The following is a 17,325-nucleotide window of genomic DNA, read 5'->3' as shown; positions in this document are numbered from 1 at the left end:
AAATACATATCATTGGAGACTTCCTAGAAAATTCATTTGCCATAGGTATGATTTTTACAAATTCACTATTATAGTCTTTCATGTACTTTCTTTCAAACTTATATCTAACAATCTATCATTTTCCATTTATATCCTGCACATACTTACTAAATCCTGGGCCAGCCAACTAACCAAGTAAGCTGCAGATTCTAATGCTGAGTGGCAGGTAAAAGATGGAGATAAGTACAAGTCAGGACAGTTAGGGAAAGGAAAGCTTCACAAGAGAGTAGTAAGAGAAGGTATTGCAGAATGGGTGATATTTAAGATAAAACCTGATGTAATAGAGTAGTTATTATCTGGACTGAAAAGAATTCAATCTATGAATAACTATTTCTTCAACAGCAGTCATAGAGTATTCTAACCCTTAACAGAGACTCTATGTGACATGTTTTGTACCATTCATGCAGATCCTTATAAGTCAAAGTATCCACTTACCATTTGGGTAAACGAGTTCTTCCTAAATGGAGTATTTTGTAATCTGAGGTTCAGTTCAGTTCAGTCGCTCAGTCGTGTCTGACTCTTTGCGACCCCATGAATCGTAGCATGCCAGGCCTCCCTGTCCATCACCATCTCCTGGAGTTCACTCAGACTCACATCCATCGAGTCAGTGATGCCATCCAGCCATCTCATCCTCTGTCGTCCCCTTCTCCTCCTGCCCCCAATCCCTCCCAGCATCAGAGTCTTTTCCAATGAGTCAACTCTTCGCATGAGGTGGCCAAAGTACTGGAGTTTCAGCTTTAGCATCATTCCTTCCAAAGAACACCCAGGGCTAATCTCCTTTAGAATGGACTGGTTGGATCTCCTTGCAGTCCAAGGGACTCTCAAGAGTCTTCTCCAACACCACAGTTCAAAAGCATCAATTCTTCGGTGCTCAGCCTTCTTCACAGTCCAGATTTCACATCCATACATGACCACAGGAAAAACTATAATGTTGACTAGACTGACCTTTGCTGGCAAAGTAATGTCTCTGCTTTTGAATATGCTATCTAGGTTGGTCATAACTTTCCTTCCAAGGAGTAAGCATCTTTTAATTTCATGGCTGCAGTCACCATCTGCAGTGATTTTGGAGCCCAAAAACATAAAGTCTGACACTGTTTCCACTGTTTCCCCATCTATTTCCCATGAAGTGATGGGACTGGATGCCATGATCTTCGTTTTCTGAATGTTGAGCTTTTAGGATGTCCTAAATTTTAATTTGCTTACAAAAGAAATTCTTATTTAACCAAATGCAACCATTCTGGTTGGGCTTCCCAGGTGGTGCAGTGGTAAGGAACCTGGCTGCCAATGCAGGAGATGTGAGTTTGATCCCTGGGTCATTCCCCTGGAGGAGGAAATGGCACCCCAATCCAGTATTCTTGCCTGGAGAATCCCATGGACAGAGGAGCCTGGAGGCCTACAGTCCATGGGGTTGCAAAGAGTTGGACACGACTTTGTTACTGAGCACAGCAGTACAACCATTCTGGTTAGTGATTAAGTTGCTGCTGTTCAAACGGGTTTCCAGCACCCTGAAACTCAGTTCACACAATACGCAAAGCCATCCTTGAAACTTCATGTCCAGCTCTCAGAGTGTGGAGGGATAATGAGAACACATCTGCTTTCCCAGTTCAGGGTTTATCTGTCCCATGAAGCCACATACAGTGGTCTGATCAAAACCAGTCCCCTCCCCCCCCCCCCAAAAAAAATCCCATTCCACTACTGCAAAGTTGTCAAAGGTCAAAAGGTAAAGTTTCACCACTGTTAATGATTCCTTTCTCTAGCACATAGTGTCTAATCCAAATTTTACTGACAGAGAAAGCAAACATCAGGGGTGAAACATAAATGTGTCCATGGCCTTCTGAACTAGTGATAAGCACAGTCCATGGCCTTGGTAACAACCTGCTCATGACCCAGGTACTCCTTCCCTACACCCTAATGAGGAGCCATCATTACTGTGCATTTCAGTACTGATGCTCATTTCAGCACCTGTTTTAAACTTCCTTCACAGAGCCCAGTGCAGCCCTGGTGTTCCACACACAATGTTCCCTCAAGAAAGCCATCCCCTAAACAGGCCGGTCAAGTCATCTCAATGCTGCATACATCTGGAGAAGGGCTCACAGAAAAGACAAGGCACACCGAAATTTGCATGCACCTTTGTTTCCTGCAAATTGTTCCTTGTTTAATGAAGTTGGTGATTTACGGCTAATTATATTTATCAAATGAATTCAATTCATCCATTTTGAACTAATCACATATTCCTTGGCTCTTCTTTCTTTCCTTCCTGACACTGAACTAACAATGAAGTGAGGTATATGCAAATTGATTCTAGTTAATACTTCATCGCTGAAATTTTTCTGACCTCAAAATCAACTTCTGCACAGAATTTACTAGTTAGCTGTCCAGACATTCTATTAACTGAAAAACATGTATTTTTAAATTTTGTGGAATTAAAAAGTGTCAAGGACTGGTGGGTATTACGATTTATCCTTTAAGAGAATTATGGCTGAGCAAAAGCACCCTATAGGATGGGAAACTGATCAGGCTGAAAATTAGAAAGAAATGCCAATAAAACTCAGTTCTCATAACAAGAAAGCATTGATATTTGGAAAACCAAAATAAGACAGAAATGAGGAATGTGACTTTCAAAATGAGTGTTAACAATAAAAAGTATTCAATACTCAATACAAATATTTTAGATTAGTGCAGATAATAGGTGAGTGTATGTACACTTTCTCCTGGATTATAGTCTTTTAAGATAAACCAAGAGCTGATAATCCAGAACAATTTTATGAAACAGTGAGATCTATAGGTGTCTGTTCCAATTAAAATGAGATTATTTCTTCATTCTTATTTTGATAATGTTCCTTTACATATCAATATTCCTCATGGATTAAAAACATTATTCTACTTGTAAAACTGATTTATAACATTTAATCAACACATTTACAACCTTGAGCAAATCATACTTTCTCAAAACAAGAACTCTGTGCCTTGTATTTTCTTATATTCTCTCCATGTTTGACCAAAGGGTGGAGATTTGATAAGAAAAGAGGAGCAAGAACGGTTTCAATGGAGGAAAAATGTGAGCATTGCCACTTCTGTCTACAAAAGTCTCTTAGTCTGAGGGACCTAATCAGAATCCTCTATGAATTTATAAAACATGTGAATACCCTTGGATTCTGATGGTAGGTACTCTGCACCTTTAAACTGCTCTGTGGGTCATTCTGATGTACATCTTTCATTGAAAATAACACAAACTTAAACTGGATGCCTGCTCCCAAAAGGCACAGATGGTTGCTTACTTTGTTTACTGTTCTACATTATTCAGTTTCCAGAACAATGCCTCGTAGGGAGTAGGTGCTCAAAAATACTCATACTATGAATGATATTTATAGAGTTCCTTGATGAGAAAATGATAGTAGAAATTGGTTTGTTTGAATGCAGGAAAATTCAAATAATTTATCTTTTTTTTACATGACAGAAGAATACATTTTGATTTTTCTTTTAATTTCATCAATTATTCACCCAAATTAGCCAAACATTTTGCTAATGGATTGACATATTTAGAGCAATAAAGGCTAATCTTTTAGTAAGACTTTTAAGTCCTGGCAACCCACTCCAGTATTCTTGCCTGGAAAATCCCATGGATGGAGGAACCTGGTAGGATACAGTCCATGGGGTTGCAAAGAGTCGGGTGAATGACTTCACTTTCACTTTAAGTCCTGAAGGGCAAACAGACAACAACAACAACAAAAAACCCTCTTGATCGAAGTTTTTCCAACCCTTCATACCTATACCTGCATAATGACCAGGGACAGGAAGAAATCCTTAGAAAGAAAGACAATTGAAATTTATTAATGAGATGGATGGATCTTTAAAACAGCACTCAAACCCTTCTCTAAGGCAAATATTCAGGAGACTCTTCTATCTCTCTGGATATTTTGCTTTAGACATCAAGTATGTTTTCTCTTAACAAGGTACGCAGAGGTGAAATGGAAGTAACAATCACTTCAGATAAGAGTTGCAGCCCTTTTAGTCAAGTTATTTAAATCTCTGAGCCTCAATTTTGTCACTTGTAAAATTATACCTAATCACACTGTTATAAAACTTAAATGAAAATTCATGTGAAAGTTGCCAGGCACAGAATAGACATGCAAGAAATGTGACTTTGCTCTCAATCTCCATTAAGAGGGAGAATAGGCTCCTGTCTGATAATGAGGAATCTCTTTAAGCAAGCTTTATAGGATATGTATTTCTGGCTCCTACAGCTTTTATTTGGGCTAAATACTCCATTGTTTTTCCAGAATGAAGTACTGCAATTTGACCAGCATTACATGGCTAATGGTATCCTGGAATAGAAAAAACAAAGGCATTTCTCAGTTGCCATCTTTCTTTTTTTCACATATCTAATTGGAATGGGATTTAATCACAAGTCAGTTGGATAGCTTTCTTTAGGAACCAAGTAAAAATAATGAGCTAATTGTGACAACCGAGAGTCAAGCCCTGTGGACAGAGATGTGAATACTTACAATGTATTCAATATAGATTATAAGTTTAGAAGGACAGTTGTCAAGATAAGAAAGGCCTTTAGGAGAAAGAAGTCAGTCACAGCATATTATCCTCTAACAAAAAGTATAATAAAGTGTAACATCATTTTGCTTTATACCTGAAACTAACACAATATTGTAAATCAACTATATTCCAATATAAAATAAAAATTAAATTAAAAACTATAAAGTACCCAGGTTGATATTTTCCTGATGCGTGTGAAATAAACTGTGAAATAAATATATTTACATATTTTAATTGGAAGGCAAAACAAATTAAAATGAAATGAAAAAGCATGATGCTGTAATTGTTATAGACAGAGGCCCCTTTAACTTGTGCTTGGAACCTACTTTCTAAAGTTCATTTTAAATTAGACTGTAAGGTGAAAAATATAAACTGAACTGATATAGAAAAAAAAGTAGCATCAAACACATTGTTTGTCCTTTCAGAAATATTTTTCAGCATGAAAGAGGTACATACAATCTTTCCATAGCACTTAACCTATACATCGTGTGACCAGCACTTTCAACATCGTTGACAGCTTTTATGTACATGAATTAAAGTTTTCTCGTTTCCAATTTAACCTTCACCAGTCTGACAGTTATTTTCCTAAACAATGCATCTGATCATGTCACATTCCTGTTTGAAAGCCTTCAATGGCTCCCATCTTGTTGCAGAACAAATACTAAATTTCTTAGCAGGCCCTATAAAGATGTTAGCGATTTAGCTCCCCAGTCTGTTTTTCTAACCTCTAACCAGCCCCTCTCTCACATCCTTTCTTCCCTCTAGGTGTTGTGTCCTGCACGTGGCCACATCTGACATTGCTCCCCACACTCCAAACCTCCCCTTGTCCAGCGTCCTTGTACAAAGCTGATCCCTTCCCCTGCCGGTCCTCTTCCTCAATTTCTGCTCCTTGATCTCATGTGACTACTTCAGGATCCTGCCCAGAAAGCATCTCTTCATGGACAACTTACCACAAGTTTGCCATTCTCTTCCCTCTCTGAGTTGCCACAGATTCAAACGCTCTATCAATCCTTGATTTCCAGGTAGGTACCAGCCCTACTGTCCTCCTGGCACTCTGGATTCTTTATCTATGTATCTCTTCAACATTTCCCCATGGATGTTTAATAAGCATCCATGAAAATTAAAATACCTAAAAGAAACCCTCCCCTCCCAACATGCCCTTCTTCCCAATCTCAGTTAATCTCCCTTTCCTGGCTGCCTTCCAGCCATGCTGGCCTCCTGGTTCTTTCCTCAATAAGCCATTCATACTCCTGCCTCAGGACATTTGCAGTTTTCTTTGCCTCTGCCAAGAACATCCTTCTCCCTAGCCACTGGGCCCCTCTCTCAAGTCCTCCAGGCTTTGACTCATCTACTCAGTAAGGCTTTCCTTGACCTCTGTTTAAAATGGATTCAATGAATAAATCCATTCAATGAATGAATTTAAAATGAATTCATCATCACCCATGCTCCACACACCTTTCCCTTTCCTATCTTCCCTATAGCTTTTTATCACTTACTTATAGGCTGTATATTTTATTACAGGCATGATGGAAGAGCTCTGCACCAAAGTTCAATTCAGAGCTCTGCACCAAAGTTCAATTCAGTGATGCTTACTGAGGAAGCTTGTTAGAAGGTGTAATGCCTGCCCTTATTTATAGAAGTGAGTAGGAGTCAGGAATCCCAGTTTCCAAGCTCCTTTCTGTGTAACTCTGAGCACATTTCATAGATTTTCAAGATCCATCTTCTATAAATTAGCATTAAAGAGGATAACTGATTAAAAGTTCAATAGACACTCAAGGAACCTTAGTGCAATGGCTGCTGTTGTTACTATTTTCATCATTAGCTTATTTAATTTTTATTTTTTTTAAATTATATTTTAAATTTATTTAGCTGTGCTGGGTCTTAGTTGAGGCATAAGGGATCTTAAGTCTTTGCTGTGGCATGAAGGATCTTTAGTTGCAGCATACAGCATCTATTTTTCAGACCAGGGATCAAACCTGGGCCCCCTGCATTGGGAGCTCAGAGTCTTAGCCATGGACTAAGGAAGTTCCTCTTTAGCTAATTTTATAGTAGCATGTGATTTAGGGGCTGCTGCTGCTGTTGCTGCTAAGTCGCTTCAGTCGTGTCCAACTCTGTGCGACCCCATAGACGGCAGCCCACCAGGCTCCCCTGTCCCTGGGATTCTCCAGGCAAGAACACTGGAGTGGGTTGCCATTTCCTTCTCCAGTGCATGAAAGTGAAAAGTGAAAGTGAAGTCGCTCAGTCGTGTCCAACTCTAGCGACCCCATGGACTGCAGCCTACCAGTCTCCTCGTCCATGGAATTTTCCAGGCAAGAGTGCTGGAGTGGGTTGCCATTGCCTTCTCCAGTGATCTGGGGGGTTACTCCCTAAATACTTCAAGGCTAGAAAGAAGCTTGTTGCTAAATGTAAATGTGTGTGTGTGTGTGTGTGTGTATCTTTTCTTTGAAAACTAATTACAGTTTATAAAATTATAAATAAAATTATAATTTTATTCAAATTATAAACAAAATTATAAATAATTTAAATTATATTCAAATTATAAATAAAACAAGTAGTAAAATGAAGGCATCCTCATTATCCAAACAATTGATTGTTTCTGTTTAAATAGAAGTCATTTCTTTTTCTGACTGGTCTTACTTTTAGGCTCCAAGGCATGGCTTCATTAAATATGACTAGATGTTCAACATATCCCCAAACTGCTTCTTCTTTCAATAGATTATAAAAATTTGTAGCTTTTTAAAACTTCTATATTCATTTGAGGTTTAGGTAGAGCTAGATGGTGGTATCAGTAAAATGGAAAACAGCAATAAAGTTTTTTAGTTTTCTTTCAACTATCACAGGGCCATAGTTTGTGAATGAACCTTATTAGAGATTTAAAAATGACACCAGATGCTTGTTTCATTGATATTCAGTCTTGCAGCATGAAAATCTTATTTCTCTTATTAGCATATTTACTACTAATTAAATGAAATGGATAAAAATTAAGATGATGCTAGATTAAACATGGTCACAAATTATTTTCTGCTCTTCCCCTCATGGGAGTATACTTCCTTTCCTTCCTTGAATCCAGGCTGGCCTGTGGTTTGCCTAATATTCAATCTTGGAACATGAAAATCTTATTTGCATATCTACTGCTAATTAAATGAATTGGATAAAAATTAAGATGTTAGATTAAACATGGTCACAAATTACTTCCTGCTCTATATTGTGGAAGCATATATCCTCTCTTTCTTTGAATCTAGACTGGCCTTGTGACTTGCCTTGACCAAGAGGATATGAAGGTCTTGACAAGTATAACTTTCAAGTCTGTTGCTTCTGCTCTTCCCCTCCTGGACTGGCTAGAATGCCACAAGAAAACAGGATATCCTGCCACATCAGCCAAGTGAAGGAGGGTTGAATCACCTGCAGACAGCCCTGCCAGCTGTCCAGCCAGGTTAGTGAGACAGTCTGGGACCATGTGATCCCAGCAGAGACTCCAGGTTCATGAGTGACCCTTGGGGGGAACCAAACCAAAGTACAGAAATGTCATAATAAGGACTTCCCTGGTGGTCCAGTGGTTAAGACATTGCCTTGTAATGCAGGGGGTATGGGTTCATTCCCTAGTAGGGGAGGTAAGAGCGCATAAGCCTTGCAACCAAAACACCGAAACATAAACACAGAAACAATTATGCAACAAATTCAATAAAGACATTAAAAATGGTCGATATAAAATATCTTAAAAAAAAAAAAGAAATTTCATCAATAGATGCTTATTGCTTTAAGTCACTAAAATTTGGGGTGATTGTATAGCAACTGATAACTGAGGCAGCAGTTATTAAAATAACTTAAATCACAAACATATTTTCTTAAATATGTCACTTTAATGTACAATTTCTCTTGTATCAAGTTTAGCCAAGGCCATATAAACAGAAAAGGACCAAAATATGTGTGCATGCTCAAGCAATAAGACAAAAATTGTAACATTCTGTTCAGGCAAACGCACATGGCAATTGTTTTCATGTATCTTTTTCTTTTTTTTTTCCCCTGAAAAAAACTGGATTCATCATATCATGGAAGAAATTTAAAAGTTGAGAGACATTACTCCAGAAGTGTATTATAAAACCAACTTTTATGTTCGTTCTCGACTAACTGAAATTATGAAGTGCCTTTTGGTGCCTCACATTGTACCTCAATGTGTGACTCATGAGACAGAACTCATACATCCTTTTACACATGACATAATTAGCAGAAATATCAAATTACTTCAGGGATAAATAATTCTATCCTCTAATACCTATAGGTCAAAATTGAAATGTAATAGATCTGCAGAAGAACAAGAGAGGCCTGGGGTTTGGAGGAGAGTGAGAAGGTCTGGGACAGGGCAAAGGTGGCTGGAGAAGATGGTGATAGGGTGAAGAGCTCAAGCGATGAGCAGAAGTAACAACTGTCACAGAGGGTGGGGCTGGCTCTGCCTCACGCAGACTATTTGAGGGGCAAGCAGAGAGGAGGCTGATAGGCAAAATGAAATTAGATTTAATTTTTAGAAAAGAAGTCTTACTTTTTTCTCCTAATCTGCCATGACTCTATCTTGTGGAGCTAAATATATCTTTGACTATGTGGACATGCAAATACAAGATTGTGTGAGTGTGTGTGAACACAAGTGTATGTGAGAGGGTGTGGGGGCTTATTTAATTGCAAACCAGCATCACCACCTCCAAGAAAACTTTAACTGATTGAATTCAGCCAATATTCCATTGGCTTCAGTGATGGAATTCTTTCATTTGTTCGAACTCAGATGTCTTACTAAAAGTATATGAGATGGCTTACAGAATACACACAAAGAACTGAGAAGAAAATATATGAATGCATCAAGAAAGAATAAAAACAGGGAGTGGTAATAAGGTTAAGCTGGGGAAGTCGTTTTTAAAAACAACAACGATTTATTTAACTAAATTTAACCTTCACCGGCACTTCAGTGCATGTTGTCAAAACATCCTCAATGTCAACTTCCTTGAAAGCCAGCGGCACCTCAGAGCAAGCAACACTCAGGTTTCCTGCCTGAGCGGCTCTGATGGAGCCTAGGACATCTTGTCAAAATTCCAAACTTCCAGCTTTGAATATCAGTAAACAATTGTAAGGAAAAAAAGAAATATTATTTTTCCCCTTAAATCCTAGGCAAAACACTTCATGGTATTATTTTCAAGAGATTTCCAGTTGTTGTTTTAAAAGACAATAGTTTTCTTAACTTGAGTTTTAACCTCTAAAATTCCTGGCCTAGAGAGCATCCTATTTCCTGCCTGGAAGAAGAAGGTTGTAGGATGCAAGGTGACCTTTGCAAGAGGCACCCATATGTCTCCCAGCAGGATGATTTTGCCACTATTACCAATCATTAAAATGCTTGCTCCTTGGAAGAAAAGCTATGACAAACATAGACAGCATTTTAAAAAGCAGAGACATTACTTTTCCAGCAAAGGTCCATCTAGTCAAAGCTGTGGTTTTTCCATTAGTCATGTATGGATGTGAGAGTTAGACCATAAAGAAAACTGAGTGCCGAAGAATTGATGCTTCTGAACTGTGGTATTAGAGAAGACCCTTGAGAGTCCCTTGGACTGCAAGGAGATCAAATCAGTTAATCCTGAAGGAAATCAGTCCTGAACATTCATTGGAAGGGCTGATGCTGAAGCTGAAGCTCGAATAGTCTGGCTACCTGATGTGAAGAACCGACTCATTAGAAAAGGCCCTGGTGCTGGGAAAGATTGAAGGCAAGAGGAGAAGGGGATGACAGAGGATGAGATGGTTGGATGGCATCACTGACTTGGTGGACATGAGTTTGAGCAAGCCCCAGGAGTTGGTGATGGACAGGGAAGCCTGGTGTGCTGCAGTCCATGGGGTCACAAAGAGTTGAACAAGACTGATCAATTGACCCAACAACAATTGAATCATTGTTGTAATCATGTAGAATATTTCTATCATCCCAGAAAGTTCCCTTTTGCTAATTTGCAGTTAATTCCTTTCTTTTACCTTAACCTTTGGTGATCACTGACCTTTTGTTCATTATTTCAATTTTGCCTTTTCTAGAATTTCATACAAATGGAATTATTTACTCTGTACTCCTTGGTGTCTGACATCTTTCATTCAGTGTTGTGCTTTTGGGATTTATCCACATTGTTGCAAGAATTGATGGTTTGTTCCTTTTCCTGGCTGAGTAATATTCCTTTTTGGGATATGGTACAATTTGTTTATCTATTCACCAGTTGACAGACACTCCTTCCTTTAACCCAAGTTTTGGATATAACAAATAAAAATAGTATGGAAAGTCAGGTAAAAAATAAAAATATTAGATTACTAAAAAAAAAAAAATCAGACATTAAGTTTGTTGACATCACTTTCAGTATTTTTCCCTGAGATAACTGGAACACACTCCCTTTTTTCCTGTTATAGTATTTAAAATAAGCCAAAAAAGTATATATATCTACACTGATACCTATATTTCCTCCAGCACACGACTGTGGCTATCTGGGTATATAATATGCTATTGAGCTCTTCAGTAGAATCACCCAACACCATGGCATTATCCCTGAACTGGCTATGTCCCTGGCTGGGTAGGGAAGTCTGGCATTCATTCAGTGTGAATCCTGTAATATCTTCTGCACAGAGAAATATATTGCCTAATGGGAATGTGATTCAGCTCACCTGACTTCAGTCTTAAGAGTTATGTGATGTTATGTGGAAAGATGGCCGCTGTTGGCTTGATCGGTACTCTTTTGGAAAAGAAAAGCTCTTGGAATTTTTTTTCTAAGACAAAAAGGGCAATACAAGCACAAGTCTTGAACTCCTATTAATAGTCCCTGCAAGCGCAGCAGCAAAGCCAGTGCGTGCCTGTTTCCAAGTGCTTCTGAAATGACAGGGTGCCTTCAAACAGCACTGGGCAGTGCATTTTTCCAATGCCAATGCATGCTGGTGCTGCTGTGCCCTGTCAAATACATAATATTGAAAAGCCCAACTGGACACCTATTTGCTACAGTGTTCTTGGCTGTTCTCTACCCATCCTGTCCCGATATAGAATCTGCTTAGAGTAGCAAGTCTATTCTTAGGTGCTTCTTGCAGTGAACGTTAAATGATTGGAATCTAAGAAAACAGGTAGGAATGGTGAGAGGATAATGGGGTGGAGGGCTGTGTAAAATCCCCCAGGAACAACCTGTGACAAGACAGGATGCCTTCCCTTGCTTCAGCAGTGACCACGATGAGGATTTCTACCTGAAAAACCAGCCTTAAATGAAACCTACCCTTTCTGGAGCCCTTCATGGGTGGTCACTTTCAACCCTTTATGAATAATATCTATTTTGTACACAATGCTTTTCAAAGCACACTGCAAACCTTCTGAGAACAGAAAGAGTGCCCAAGTGGTTAATTTTCTTTCTCTGTTTCCAGCGTACAAGAACTAGAAAAAGAAAGTATAGGTTAGGCTTTTGCTTTCTCTGTCTCATTTTATTCCTCATGTCCAAACATTTGTTTACCAGGTTTCTAATAATAAACTGACCACATACCCCATTCCAAGACACTTTCACTTTTCTGGGGAAGAAACATTTTTTTTCCCCTCCCTAGTATTAGTGTATCCCCAATCTCCCATTTATACACAATCACTGGCTCCCCAAACCTTCCTGAGCCTGACCCTGGATGATAATCCCCATCATTAAGCCAGCTGGGATCACCCTCTTTCCCAACTGTCAAGCCTCAGTGCTGACTACAAGCCAGGGCTCTCCATATGGGGTGTGGATGCATACAAAACTGAGGAATTCAGCTTTTTTTCTAATTCCGTACAAAGAGAAGTAGATCCTACAATCACAGATGGCATCAGAGTGAGAAATGAAGAGCACAAGGTTCTCAGGGATGAGGATGGGACCAAAAGCTGATTTCCAAAATGCAGGTACAGAGTATGATTAAAGAGAATGTCCAGTCACATGGATGCTTTCCTGCAAAATTGTCATGAAACAAAACTTGTAACCCTCATCACTATTCCTTATTGAAAGCAGCTCTCTTAATTCCTGCTAGCAATTAAAAAAACGGGCAAACTAAAGAAGCTAAGTCACTTCAGTTGTGTCTGACTCTTTGGGACCCCAGGGACTGTAGCCCACCAGGCTCCTCTGTCCATGGAATTCTTTAGGCAAGAATACTGGAGGGGCTGCCAAGCTCTCCTCCAGAGGCTCTTCCTGACCCAGGAATCAAACCGGTGTCTCTTATGTCTCCTGAACTGGTAGGTGGGTTCTTTACCACTAGCGCCACCTGGGAAGGCCAAGGAAGCTACACCCATGAGTAATTACTATCATTTATGATTAACCATGAGAAACAAATACAGTTTTCACATGTGTTCTGATAGATCAGTTTACTTCATTTGTGGATTCTCAAAGATGCGATCTCAAAGGTACCTGGACAGGCATTTTTGTAATCCAACATGATTCTCTTCTAGTCAGGGTATCTTAGGAAGAATTTCTAAGTTTTCTGTTACTTCAAACAAATCCAAACAGCAGAGACAGAAGTCTTATGTCATGAACAAAGCCAGCTCAACTCTGGAAAACACTTCTCTGCCCCAGGTCAACCAACAGTGCAGGTCTAAGCTGCAAAGAATAATGATGCAAATATGAGAGAAGAAAGTGGTTATACCTTCAGGGTGAGGAGCAGAGGATGTATGAAAAGAACAAGCAAGGTCAAAGCTATTTGGCAGAGCTCTAGCTTTGAACTATGTGCTTGGGACTTTGCTAAATGGTATTTGAATGTTTAAATATCTGTACCTATGGTTAGTTGTGTTTTGCTTTTTCCTTAGATAATCTGTAGCAATTGCCCCAAAAGTAACATTATTGTTTCCTTGAGGAATCTTAGATCTAGAGATTAGATTTAAATTCGGTTATTTACTCAGATTTTCTGTGGAAAATCTTTTTTCCAAAGAGATCATTACAAAGTGGCTATACCCCTTACATATGGTGACAGAGGACAATAAAAATGAACAAAAGGAAAAAAAAGTCAACAAAAGTTATTTTGACATTTTATTAAAATGTGGCTAAAAATACTGGCAAACAACATACTAAACTAAATGCTCCCTGGATGACCAATGATTGTAAATAGACTCAGGTATATCATTCTCAACATTCAGAGTGCTATACTGCAGTGAATTAATATGTGGAAAATGCAGATATCAAGTCAAATATATATTTAATTTCCCAAAAGTTAGTGCTATAGGGGGAAAAAAAAATCCCTGAAATAAACTCCAAACAATAAACTATTTAAAAACACTTCAGCAGCAGTAATTCCATACAGATATAAATGTGTTATATAAGTGTATTCACACACTTTTCAGCAAGACTGAACTTTCATGCAAAATTATGTTAAAAGCAGAAAATCGATTTGTGTGATTACTCAATGGAATATTTTAAGTGGATTCCAAGTTGCAGCCATTTTAAAAGGCAATGTCTTTACAAGTTACTTTATTACACTTTATTATGGTTAAAGAAAAGGAACATTAAGGACTCAATGCTGCCAATTCAATGCTGGAGATGTGAATTTTGTTGGCATCATCTGTTACGGAAGTAACATCAGCAAGATCAGCAATTAATCTTGGAAAAATCCCCTAAACAAAAAACTGACATGGAGTTTCAAATCTATGATAGAAAGCAATATCTGTAGCATTCTGTATTAACCTGACAGTCCTTAGTTTCAACATCTGATAAGATACCCTGAAATAAATCCGTTATTCCCACAGCATTAACTGTGGCACACCCATGTCCCTATGTATAATGCAATTGAAGCTGATGTCATGGTGTTTAGGACAGTATTAAAGTGAAGATAGAGCTAAATAATGATATATCAAGTTTTACATTTTTCTTCCTCTCCTTCCCCTTGTCCCTATCCTTTTTCTCCTCCTTCTTCTTGTTATATTACTTGGTGATTGGTTATGTCTTTAACTATACATTATTTTTCATTGTTGTTGTCATTTATTCGCTAAGTCATGTCCAACTCTTGCAACCCCATGGACTGTGGCCTGTCAGGCTCCTCTGTCCATGGGATTCTCCAGGCAAGAATACTGGAGTGGGTTGCCATTTCCTTCTCCAGGGGATCTTCCTGACCCAGGAATTGAATCCAGGTCTCCTGCATTGCAGGAGATTCTTTACTGGCTAAACTACAAGGGAAGCCCATATATTATTTTTTAGTAGATATTTTGGTTAAAATATAAAATAGTCATTCTCAAAGTAGATGTATTAATTAGATATTAAAAGTGCAGGGTTCAGAGCAAAATGCAGAGCTCAAATCTTTGTTTTCTAACCTGTTGGCTTCAGGGCAGTTTGTTTCCTGGACCTCAAGTTCCTCGTAAGATATATATAATATATATTTACAATAATAAAGAATAACCTCCCTATGGGACTTCTGTGCCATAGCAGCTTCCCTGGTAGCTCAGCTGGTAAAGAACCCGCCTGCAGTGCAGGAGACTCCGGTTTGATCCCTGGGTTGGGAAGATCCCCTGGAGAAGGGAACAGCTACCCACTCCAGTATTGCCTGGAGAATTCCATGCACAGAGGAGCCCGGTGGGATACAGTACATGGGCTTGCAAAGAGTCTGACATGACTGAGTGACTAACCATAGCATAGGGAGTTCTGTGAAGATTAAAGGTCTTGATATACAAAAAGTACTAGAGCTATATATGACGCATAGAAAGAGAGCAGTTTCTAATAGCTGCTGTCATTTAGTGGAGAACATCACAACATTATATTGTATTTAGTTCTTGTCCTCTCTCTCGAGAGGAAGTAGTAGAAATGGGGATCAAGAGGTCATTAATTTGTCCACAGTGCTTACAGAAGGCCTTCTTGATGCTGAAAGTATGACCAGCAAACCATATGGCACATCCATGCATCTCCAAGGAAATCCTCCTGCATGGTCTCAGCAACTAAATTATTTCCGCATAACTGCTTTTCTGATGTATTTTGCTTGTGTGAATTATGCAATAATGTTAATTTGTCAGCATTCATTTTAGGGGAGGCAGTTTTCTCTTGTGGCACATTTCAGGGACAAAAGAAAAACTAATTGAATGAAACTCAGTCTTCCAGAGGTAATGATCAATCAAATGATATACTATATATGGTCAGGAAAAAGAAATGTGACAGCAACTTATGCCTTAAGCCAAAATACTGTTTCATTAATTATTTATTATTTGTATTCACTGCTTTTATTTTATTCAAAAGTAATAAACCCATGTCTGGGGAAAAATTTGACAGTGACTTGTTTTGATAAAAAGCATTCAATACTACTCCATGATTTTTAAATTGGCTTATCATTTTTTGAAAATAATAAAAGCAGGGAAAATTTGTCTCTCATTTAAAACTTGTCAGCTACAGGAAACATGTTGTTGAAGCAGATAGACAGTGCTGAGCAGGATTATTTGGCAGTACAGGAAACAGACACATGCCATGTGCTCTGAATACCCAATTTACGAATCGACCGAATCAACAACATCTATAACATGATGGTAGAAACTATTTGACTTTTGCTTTGACAGAAGACCCATGTGGGGGCCTCTGGAGATTGAGATCAGTCACGGCGATCTCAGCCAGGGTGACATCAGAGATGATAAGCTCATGTTACACTGATTTTATAGTAAAGATTTATGTTTCTGTATCAAAGGTCTTATATTCAGTCTGCTTTCTCTCCTAAAAAAAAATAGGTAAATTAAAAGTATGAAAATTCTTTCCCTATTCTAACATAATGACCATTTTGAAGAAAATGCAAATGTCGTGTATTTCAAATGAGTATACTCTCTAGAATAAGAAATGTTTGTTTTTATGTTAAATAATGGAAAATTTCCAATATACATAAAAGTAGAGATAATGAGCTCCATCACATAGCTTCAACAACTGCCAATGTAAGGCAATCTTATTTCATCTAAATCTCCGTCTACTCCTCTCTGTTTTGGATTGTTTTGGAGCAAATCCCAGTTTTGCTTAAATAACCACTTATTTATAACCACTATATCAATATCACATCTAAACAGTTAACAAAGATTCCTAATGTTTGTTTATGACATTTTTCTGATTATATCATAGCTGTTATTTTATGGTTGGTTTGTTCAAGTCAAACATGCATTTGTTTGACCTTTAAAAATGGGCTCTCCCTTTTCCCTGTTTTTTTTTTTTGATCTTAATTTATTTATCACATGTAAATTTCTCATGAGCTTTCCTAGTAATGGTTTTTGACAGTGATTGATGATCTCTGCTCAAGTTCATTATTTCATTTACAGGTTAAAAAAGGAGTGATTCCAAATTTACCATTTTTTCTAAGTTAGCTGGATTTCTTCTAAAAAGAACATTTCTCTTATCAATTATGTGGTACAACCCAAGGTATAATTTGCAAAGGAAAGGCAGAAAAAAATTCTTTCCTTTATTTACCAGTTTTCATAATATTAAGTTGAGTACCTAGTATTCTTTGAAAAGTACTAATTTTTTAGTATTATCACAAACCCACAGAACTGTAACACATTTAATGTATTTCAATTATATGTGAATATACTTTTTGAATTTCAGGTTGTTCTATCTCTAACTAGTGGAAGTCCATTCAAGTTGAATCCAAATCATTTTGACATGACTTGTCTCTGGATTCCTCCGCACAAGATACTCAAGGCTCATTCTGAACATTTTTGGTCCCATATCTGAAGCCAGACATTTCTACAGGAGTGATTCTGTTCCTTAAATGGCAGATGATTTTTGGAGATCAGAACCT

At 38.1% G+C, this 17,325-nt stretch overlaps 1 protein-coding gene and 1 long non-coding RNA gene across 4 annotated transcripts in view; one reads left to right on the top strand and one right to left on the bottom strand.

Annotated features, from left to right (window-relative positions):
- Positions 1-17,325, bottom strand: part of CHRM3 (cholinergic receptor muscarinic 3) — a 567,088-nt gene that overhangs the window by 167,892 nt on the left and 381,871 nt on the right. The window lies entirely within an intron of this gene.
- On the top strand, positions 5,342-17,284 carry LOC129658164 (uncharacterized). The gene is made up of 3 exons (XR_008717299.1): positions 5,342-5,609; positions 7,830-8,020; positions 17,130-17,284. It is a non-coding gene; the product is annotated as an uncharacterized LOC129658164 (long non-coding RNA).

Source organism: Bubalus kerabau, chromosome 1 (genome assembly GCF_029407905.1).
Source record: "Bubalus kerabau isolate K-KA32 ecotype Philippines breed swamp buffalo chromosome 1, PCC_UOA_SB_1v2, whole genome shotgun sequence".
NCBI lineage: Eukaryota > Metazoa > Chordata > Mammalia > Artiodactyla > Bovidae > Bubalus > Bubalus kerabau.
The sequence above is the reverse complement of the archived record's forward strand: the minus strand, read 5'-3'. Positions and strand labels throughout refer to the sequence as shown.